The following is a 10,717-nucleotide window of genomic DNA, read 5'->3' on the forward strand; positions in this document are numbered from 1 at the left end:
GGGCTGTGGGGAGTGATAAAAACCGATGGGGAATGTGATTCTGAAATTTTTTTGGCTTCAGCATACAGGCGGGGGGTGGGGAGGGAAAGAGGAAGCTTCTGGAAGGTCCACCCACTGTCTCTCTCAGCCTCAGAGTTTCCTCAAAGCCGCTCAGTTTTCCCTCTCATCTTGCCTGTTTAGCAAGAAACACAGTAGCAGATGTTATTTTCCCAAGAAAAGTTCAAAGCACAGTGAGCCAGCCTCTGGCTTCTGCTCTCTGCCCTCCATCCCCTCACCTGATAGAAAGCCTTTGATACACGTTTGTCACGAGGGCCTCTGGGTCTCAAACCCCCTAGGGCCTGGGCGGGGCTCTGCTCCGGGTTACTTAAGCCTCCCTGCTGGCTCCTTAGCCCTGAGACCACGTGGCTAACACCAGCCTTGCAGCAAATAATGACATAGACAGAGGCCGTCCTTCAGGAACCTTTGGCTTCTTTCTAGAGGAAAAACTGAGGTCATCCTGAGAAAGGGATGAGCTACGGGCGATACAGCAGACTCTGGATTCCTCAGGAATCTGTTTACTGGCCTTAGGAAAAAATCATAGGATTTCTCTGTTGACTTCGGGCTTTCAAAGTTTGGCACTTTCTTACATAAATGCCACAAGAAACCGGTGTCCCAGGCACATCAGAAGAGCAAAATCACACCCACTTCCTAGGTGGGTTTCCTGGTAAGCTCTTCCTGAGCTTTGGGAGGGCCAGTCTGAGCCTGGGGGTGGAGCAAGCATGTGCTCTGGCCACTTCGAGGAGGGGGTAGCATTTGCAAAGGAGATCTTGGAAGTCTGAAGTTGGGGGGAGGGTCAAAATCGGCCCCTACTTATGGGAAAAGCGGGCAGCTGTGATCTACCACTTCAGACCGGAACATAGGAGTTTGCTGAAGACATGGTACCTCTGACCAACAAGGAGGATGTTGCCCTACTGCTGTGACCTCTTGAGGTGGAATAGCTGCAGAAGGACAGAGAAGTATAGGGAGGATCCTGACATCCCCAATGTTATAAGACAGTGGGCCTTGAGTGACCGAGTGAAGCAGTGTCTCATGTCGCCCAGGCTGGCTCCAAATTTCCCATGTAATCAAGGATAACCTTTTAACTTAAAAAAAAAAGTTTATTTGGTTTTAATTATGTACATATGTGTGTGTGTGCTGTTATGTGCACATGAGTGCTGGTACCCCTGGAAGCTAGATGCATGGGTCCTCTGCAAGAGCAGTGTTTCAGACCGCGGGACAAGGGACTGAGGTGCATATTTTACATATTAAAGCAGACCTGGTCCTCCCAGCACCCCTCAGCTCCACCTGGCATACCCTGCCCCCAACCCGGAATTTTCCAGCCCAGGGGCTTAGCTGCTGAGTTGTTTTTTCCCCAGAGGCGCTGGAGCCAGTGAATTTGCCCTAGAGCAGGTTCCCAGAACCAGGTGGCTCCATCCAGATCAGGCAGAGGAAGTAGGCCTCACTTGAGGAAGTAGGTGGTTACTGCTGGTAGCTCCCTCTCCCATACTGTACCCAAAAGCCCCGGCCCAGCTCACCTACAGGAGGTCACTGGTACAGGAAGCTTGATGGGACTCATACCACCTGCCCCTCATACCACTTGCACTACATCCCTACCCTGACATCCCTTTGTTTCCTGGAGAGAACCACCCTGAACTCCCTCCCCTCCCCTCTAAAACCATGGTTTCAGTTGCTTTTGCCAGTGGAGAAAACAGAGCCCATGATGTGTAACAATTTCCTTTGGAATTGAAACATTTCATCTTGCCTGGAAGCTCTTTTAAATAGACTGGTAAATAACTCAAAAAAAAAAAAAAAAAAAAAAAAAATAGCTTCAGGAAGTCCCTGGAACTGACCAGATTCACTAGGCCCCTCCCTGCCAGAGTAAGCAATGATAGTTGAGAGTCACACTACACTGACTAAAGCTGTAAAGAAGACTCTTGAGTTCAGGCAAGCTGCCTGGAAGACGTCTAGACCCTAGGCGCTTGGAAAGGACACTCTCCAGCCTGTGGAGATGCCTACAGGCTGTGCTATGCAGTGTGCTCCCGGCTCCTAGCTTTTTTAAACTGTAACCATACTGGAGTGAGCTCTGGTCATGCAGTTGTCTATGAGTCACTTTTGTTCCCTGTGTGTAACCCTAGTAAAATGTATTACTGTAGTCTGTTGTTGGCTTCCTATGTGTGTCACCTTAGGAAACATTTTTGTGTAGTCCTAACCTCAGGACTTTAGCATGTAACAGTATTTGAGGTAAGGCTTTTAAAGAGGTTATTCAGGCCTGGGAGTGGAAGCAGTGCCCCCTTGTAATCCTAGCACAAAGAAGGCAGAGGTAGGCAGATTGCTTCAAGTACATGACTGACATGGTTTACATTGCAAGACCTAACGGAAAAACAAAACAAAAAACTCAGAACCCAAAAAAACAAAAACCAACCAAACAAAACAAAAAAACCAAACAACCAGGCTAAGGTTGTAACCTTGGTGGAATGCTTGACTAGTTTGGTTAAAACCCTGGGTTAGACCCCTAGCATGGTATAATAGACCTGGTGACAGACACCTGGAATCGTCGTCCTTATCAGGTGGAAAGAGGAGGTGTGGTATGACAGAATTTTCCTGGAGAGATGAGACACAAAGGTCTACTTACCCCAAGTAAGAACCCTCAACACATGGACACCACTAGAGTCCAACTTGGTGAACCAATGAGTTTTATTGCGGTTACTTATAGGAGCAGAAATGACTCAGACAGCTGTGTTACTCCAGCATGGGTCACAGCTCACAAACCTAGGAACCTGGAATACACTACACAGCCTGTGGCAGGTCAACAGCTTGGAGACTGTCTTTTTTCAGGGTCCTCAGTAGCTTCAAACCTTTTCGAGGCAGCTGGTTTGGCTTGAGAGTTTTCCTTACAGCTCAGCTCTACTTTCTGAGAGTGAGTCTCAGCTTTTATTGTTACTGTGGCAGGAAGGGGCCTAGCGAATCTGGTCAGTTTCAGGGACTTCCTGAAGCTATTTTGAGTTGTTTACCTATCTGCATCAAGAGCTTCCAGGTAGGATGGTATGTTTCAATCTCAAGGGAACCGGTTAAGCAACAGGAAGATCAGAAGTTCAAGGTAAGCCAGATGAGTTCCAGGCCAAATTGAGCTACTTAAGAATCTGTTACCTTCATTGTTGTTGTCTTCCTCTTCCTCCTCATCCTTATCAACATGATCATCCTCAACCAGAAAAGTTAATCAGTGAACCCACTTTTTGCAGGAGCCAATAACCATCTTTCCACATCTCCTATTTTCTCTATAGGCTCCTTCCTGATGCTCAATTCCTCTTGGCCAAGAAGGAAAATTCCCATAAGGCTCAGCCACTATTTCTCCTGCTGATCCCAAATTCCAAGTTCTGAGCAAGTAGCCACACACTAGTCACCTGGGCTACCAGGTCTACTTCATCAAAGAGACAGCAGCTGCATCCTGCCCTTTTCATGAATGGAGAGTATACCCAGCTAGTCCAGGCCTTTCTCTTCCAGGAGCAGGAACTAGAGGTGTGTGCTTGGCTCTGAGGTCCAATGACAGTCTCCCCCTGGTGGCCTCCAGGCTCTGTGCAGAAGCTAGAATGAATTTCATAAAAGACAAAACCAGGGATTGATGTTGCATGAATATACTCCTAGATTTGGGGTATGGATACAGGGAGCAAGGAGGCACAGAAGTTCAAGGGCAGCCTCCAGCCTCAGGCATGTAACAAGCTGGAGGCCAGCATGTACTTTAGGGGAATTTGTCTCAAAAAAAGGTTGGGCTCAGCTTTGGGAGCGGGATGAGGGTAGAGTTGGGGTGGGGGTAGAGAGGAAACCAGTGAGATGGTTCATGAGTAAAGGCTTGAACCTCAAGTTTGATCCCTGTAACCCACACAGTAGAAGAATAGCTCATGCCTGCAAGTTGTTGTCTGACCTTCACACGCATTCTGGGATACAGGATCAAATGTGCACATGCCTGCGCGCGTGCATACACACACATACACACACACACACACACACACACACAATCACTAGATGTAAAAATGCTACGTGTTTGTTAGAGGGAGTACCTATCACCCTCTTTTCCTCCTCTGTTCTACTATACCTCTGAGGAAGAGGGAAGGGGGTCTGGAAAAGAAAGGCAAGGGTGGGCAGGGCCTGAGGGCGTGGTTTAACTTGCCAAAGACAAGTTAGACAAAGGAATCTCTGCCTCCCCAATGCTGGGAGTGCAGGTTTGCACTGCCATACCCAGTTACATTGATTGACTTTTCATACACCTCTAGCCAAGGACATAAGTAACATCATCTCCATTTTGGAAATGAGGATGTGGAGAAAGAAGGATTAGAACACTTATCCAGGGACAGAGCTATGGTAATAGAGTATGGATCTGGTGAAGAATCTAGGTATCCTCTGTGCTGTACCAACCAGCCCAGGGACCCAGGACCCTCAAACACCTTTTAAAGAACTCACCCAACACTCCGTTTATGTGTCAGGTCTCTTCAGCAACCTAGTCATGCCCACCTCCCCCTAGCTTTGCTTCTGTCTGTCCATGGGACCCTGGAACTTAGTGCTTTTGTCCTTGATAAAATGAGGACACCCTTAGGTGGGGGGAGAAAGAGAGAGAGTCCCTCACAGGTGTTCCCAGGGATCTGTCTTTTAGGGGCTGGGCAGTGGAGGCTCACACCTTTAATCCCTGCACTGAAGAGGCAGAGGCAGGCAGATCTCTGTGAGTTCAATGCCAGCCTGGTCTGCAGAGCAAGTTCCAGGACACCCAGGGTTACACAGAGAAACTCTGTCTCAAAAAAACAACCAACCAACCAACCAACCAGAAAGGCAATGAGAGTGAGTGTGAGCAGATAGAGGGTGGAGAGCTGGCTCAGCCAACACTGGCTGTTCATCTAGCACCCACATGGTGGCTCACAACCGTCAGTAAGTCCAGTCCCCATGGGTCCAGATGTCTTCTTCTGGCCTTCTCCGGCACCAGACATGAATATGATGCACAGATAACAGTTAACAAGCCCCCCCCCCCCACATGCACACAAAATAAAAATGTCAGAGCCAAAGAAAAGCAGTGAGCACCGTAGCTTTTCTGTTTAGTGGGGACCCTGAATAACAGTCTAAAGACAAGGGGAATCAGCAGGGAAGAACCAGAGAAGCAGTTGTAAACAGCTGTATTCTCCAGCAGACCAGGAATAGAGGGCCTCTGTCAGTAGCAGACATGATGTGTATTTTAAGAAGTGTCTTACTCCATCCAGCATAAATGTGGTTTCAAGGGCCAGTGCGATGGCTCAGCCTGCTGACAAACCATGTCACCCGAGTTTATTCTCTACACTCACGTGATAAGAGACCAGACTCTTGCAAGCTGACCTTTGGTATATACACATAAAGACATGCATAAATAAACCTGTTTTATTGTTTGTGTCATTTTGTTTTTTTGGAAATGAATTTGGAGTCATCTAATCCTTCAAATCCTAACAAATTCTGAGTTCAGTGCTAAAACCCTAATCAGTTACCCATATCACTTTATTGAGTTCCCCTTTTTCAGATTTTGCACTCGAAAGTAGTACTGATGCCTTAAAAATACAGAAGCAGAAAGTGTTCTCTGTGCCTCAAAGATGAGGCCCAAAGTTCAGACAAAGGTAGGAAATGGAACAGGCACTAAATTTAGAACCCAAGGCCATGCAAAAGCTCACTATGGGCTCTGCTGGGCCACACTCCAGCTCAGAGCTACATACTTTTGTTTTTGAGACAGGGTCTCACTCTATAGCCTTGGCTGGCCTGGAACTCACTATGTAGGCCAGGCTGGCCTCAATCTCACAGAAATCTGTCTACTTCTGCTTCACAGGTACTGAGACTAAAGGTAAGTCCCAGCGATGCCTGGCTAAGATTTATTTATTTTGTGTATTTGAGTACACTGTACCTGTCTTCAGACACACCAGAAGAGGGCATATGGTTCCATTACAGATGGTTGTGAGCTATCATGTGGTTGCTGGGAATTGAACTCAGGACTTCTGGAAGAGCAGTCAGTGCTCTTAACTGCTGAGCCATCTCTCCAGCTTCCAGATTTATTTTTAATTTACGTGTATGTGTGTGCACCTTCATGAGTCTTCATGAAGGGCATCGTGTGGGTGCAGGTACCCATGAAAGCCAGAGGGTGTTGGGCCCCCCTGGAACTGGAGTTAGAGGCAGTTCTGAGCCACCTGATGTGGGTACAGGGAATAGAACCCAGGTCTTCTACAAAACAATATACGAGCTATCTCTCTAGCCCCCTATTTTGTCACATTTGAATATGTACAACAATATATAGGGTTGGGGGTATAGCTAAGTGGTGGAGTGTGTAAAAACATATACAAGGTTGCAGGTTCCAAACCCACCAGCAACAAAAAGGAAAACTAAAATAGAAAGAAAAGAAAAACAGCACATAGAAGAAGCTTGACAAAAAGACATGGTAGCAAACAGTTTGTTCATTCACTCGCTGGCCACCACTGGCTTCCTCACTCATCTATGACTTGCTACTCAGAGTACAATTCAGGGTCCTGTTTTCAATTATTCTTGGTTGAATTGTGTCTTGGAAGAAGCGGCTCTCCTCCTCCTCGCCACTTCTCTTTGGAAATGAACATGGAATTCAAGGAAACTGGAGCTGGAGAGATGGTTCAGATCACTTGTTTTTGCAGAGGACACAGGTTCAGTTCCCAGCACCCACATCAGGTAGCTCACAACGGCCTATAACTCCAGTTCTAGGGGATCCACCGCCCTCTTCTGATCTCTGCAGGCACCAGGCACACAGACACACATGAAGGCAAACACTCATACACATAAAATAACAATTAAGGAAATGCTTAGAAAAAGAAAAAACTTAACAGGATGTGTGTGTGGAAAGGTCTGACATTGAAGAGCAGAGAATGACCAGGTCATGGTGTCACATGCATACACATAGCCCAGGATGACCTGGAACTCATCATGTTTCCCTTGCCTCAGCCTCCTGGGTGCTGTGATGGATGATAAGCCTGTGCCACCGAGCCCAGCCTAAGAAGCTGCAGCAGTGTACCTGTCTATAAATATGATCGGTGGCCCCAGGTCTGAAACCCATGGAGGTTTTTGTTCAAGACAGGGTCTCACTGTGTAGCCAGCTTTTCCTTTTGCGTGTGGCCAGAGTTCACCTACCCTGTTTCTCCTACCTGCTTTCCTCTGACATCAGTGCCTAACTGCTCTGGGCTTCCAACGTGGCCTAAAGACCACTGGTTGTCCAGGAATCCTCTAGATCTTCTGCTCTGGATTGGGATGGCTGAACAATTCAGATTCACGGACTGAGCAGCTACTCCAGGACTGTTAGCTTCTCCAGTGTGTAGACTACCACACTCATGCAGTCCCAAGGCCGACAGTCCTCATTCCACATCTGGAAGAATTTCTTCAAGAGGTGCTAATGAGTGTGTCCTCTGGTTTTCACACTTAATTCCTTAGTCGACTATGAGTCTTTGTCTCTCTCCCATTTACCAACCGTCCCAAGAAACAGCAGTTCCACATACCCTGGGACCATGTCCACCACATTTCTTTTTTATTTTTTGGTTTTTCGAGACAGGGTTTCTCTGTGTAGCCCTGGCTGTCCTGGAACTTACTCTGTAGACCAGGCCAGCCTCAAACTCAGAAATCCACCTGCTTTAATCCCAAGTGCTGGGATTAAAGGTGTATGCCACCACAGCCCGGCCACCACTCCTCTTCTACCTGTCACTCTAAGAAAATGGGCTAGTCTGTTTTTTTTTTTTTTTTTTTTTTTTTGAGACAGGGTTTCTCTGTGTAGCCCTGGCTGTCCTGGAACTCACTCTGTAGACCAGGCTGGCCTAAAACTCAGAAATCCGCCTGCCTCTGCCTCCCAAGTGCTGGGATTAAAGGCGTGCGCCACCACTGCCCGGCCGAAAATGGGCTAGTCTGAACAAAGCATCCCCACCCCACTATTTCCCAGGGACTATGGGAGCTCCCACTCTTAGCAGTGATGGGGTTCTCACTGCCTGCTAGTCAGTGGTTGAGGCAGTTACAGAATCCCACTGTTGTCACTTTTCTTGGCTCACAGGCGACACCAACAGAAATAAGTCCAATTGCCAGGCGGTGGTGGCGCACGCCTTTAATCCCGGCACTTGGGAGGCAGAGGCAGGCGGATTTCTGAGTTTTAGGCCAGCCTGGTCTACAGAGTGAGTTCCAGGACAGCCAGGGCTACACAGAGAATCCCTGTCCCTAAAAAACAAAAACAAAAACAAAACCAAAAAAAAAAAACAAAAAACAAAAAAAACAAACAAAAAAAAAAAAAACAAAAAAAAAAGACAGAAAGAAGTCCAATCTCCCTAGAGGCAGATGTGGAGAAGGATGCTAGGACCAAGAGAGCTTATGTGGGGTCTTGCTTGAGTGACCAAGCGAGCTTATGTGAGATGATCTATACCTATGCGCAAGCAAAGGTGGGAGGATTCAGAAGGCTGAACTGTAAGTCAATACAAAGGCCTTCATCAGTGTTCCTGAGGGAGCTCTCAGGGCTTCAGAGCTGACTTCAACCCCTCAGTACAGCAGGAGACCCAGGTCTTTATACTCTTCTGCTCACAAAGGGAAGTTGCTTCTTGAGATGGAGTAACCAAGGGAGCTGGGAGGTAGGCAGTTTGAACCTACAAGATACGGAGTCTGAGGGACAGTCTGGGTAGCACACCACAGTGTGCCCAGGAGACAGAGCTGTGATCCAGAAGTTAGCGGGGTAGGGTAGGGAGGGATGGGAAGCTGGGTCCCAGTCTGGGGTTTACTTGAAGGGCCCTCAGACTGTTCTGCTGGGGACCACGGCTGGGGCTATTCCCATCTGGGAATGTGCCAGAAAAGGCTGCTTTAGAAATGTGAACTGTTTAAGTAGCTGGGTGCGTTAGGGTAAAAAGGGTCCAGAGTGTGAAGTTGCAAGTGAGGATGAGAAAGATGGTGGAGAGGCATGGGAATGAAGGGTTAAGAGGGAGGAGCAGGTCAGGTGACTCAGCACCCAGATTCCTACCAATACCAAAGGCTACAGTCCCTGGGTTCTGGGCAAGATGGCTCAGCTGGTAATGATGCTTGCTGCTAAGCCTGAGGGCCTGGGGTGGATCTGAGACACACTGGCAGAGGGAATACACTCCTACAAGTGGCCCTCTGACCTTCACAATAGATAAAGAAATGTACATTTTAAAAGGAATTAATATGTGTCAACTGTTTTTTGAGTCAGGGGCTCCTACAGTGCAGCTGGTCTCCAATTCCCTACAACCAGAGACCCTGACTGTGTTTTCTGCTTCTATCTCCCAAGTGCTGGCAATGGCAACTGAACCGGGCCACATTCACAGCAGGAGACAGGGTCTTCTGAAATCATGGTCCTGTTGTCTGAGCCTTCCTTCCCACTGCTTGGAGTCAGTGTGTACCAACACACCCTGTGTGTCTCCAACCTTGTTAGGGGGAAAAAAAATAGAGAAAACAAACAAAACGTGTAATCTTGGGGGGGGGGGGCTAATCATTAGCTGCATCTCTAGCCAGTCAGCTACCATTACAGACAACTGTGCAGGATACATTCCCACTACTTCAAAACAGGTGACGTATCCACAGGATTTGAACATGTTATGTTGACCCAGGTTTCTGATGGCTTTGTTAAAAGATTTATTTCATGTTTATGTGTGCACAGTGCTCATACCATGGTGTGTATGAGGTCAGAGGGTAACATGAGAACTCTCTTCCACAAGTTATCTTCTGGTCTCCACACGTACACCATAGCGCTTGCATGTGAGTGCTGGGGAGACTGGAGAGCTAGCTTAGCTATCGGGACACTGGCTGCTCTACCATAGGACCTGCGCTCAATTCCTAGGACTCATATGGAGGGTCACAACTATCTGCAAATCCAATTACAGGGGATCTGACACCCTCTTCTGGTCTCCTTGGTACCAGACATACAATCCTAGCAAATACCCACACACCTACAACAAAAGAACTTCAAACCTTACAGTGAGACAGACCAGAATCTCACCAGCCAGTTACCCTGCTGTATACAGCAGTCAGAGTCTAGAGTGAGAGGAAAGCAGGTGCTGAACAGGATTGGCCTGCTACTGCCACCCAAGTGTCCAGCAAACACTCTTAGCCAGCCCACTGGCCCCAGAACTGGTAAAAACTGAAGCTGTCTGCAGGGCAGTGAGGGCATACACCTTTGATCCCAGCACTAGGGAGGCAGAGAAGGCAGACTTCTGTGAGTTTGAGGACAGCCTGGTCTACAGAGTGAGCAAGTTCCAAGTTCCAGGACAGCAAGGATACACCAAGAAACGCTGTTTTGAAAAACCAAACCAAACCAAACCAAAACCTTAAGTTATCACTTGACTTGCCCATCCTAATTTCATTTCCACGCCTGTGCTCCCACACAAAGTGGAAAAACAAAACTCTTAAAGACAAATGAATAAATAAGACACGGGGGAAACATAAATCATAGCACCAAGTGAATGCAGCAGCAGAGGCGCTACTCTGTATTCCAACCATGTGACCTCCTGAAAAGAGGTCACACTGGATCTTGTGTTGTGGGGGATTGAGCAAAGGCTTTGTGCATGCTCGGCAAGTGCTGTACCACTGAGTCACGTCCTCAGTCCACAAAGACAAAATTACAGAGCTGGTAGAAAGCTGAGAGGGCTGAGCCAGAGGCAGAATAGCAGACTTGGGAGGCCGGAGAAATACTTTCCAATGGTGG

The sequence above is a fragment of the Arvicanthis niloticus genome, chromosome 6, assembly GCF_011762505.2.
Source record: "Arvicanthis niloticus isolate mArvNil1 chromosome 6, mArvNil1.pat.X, whole genome shotgun sequence".
NCBI lineage: Eukaryota > Metazoa > Chordata > Mammalia > Rodentia > Muridae > Arvicanthis > Arvicanthis niloticus.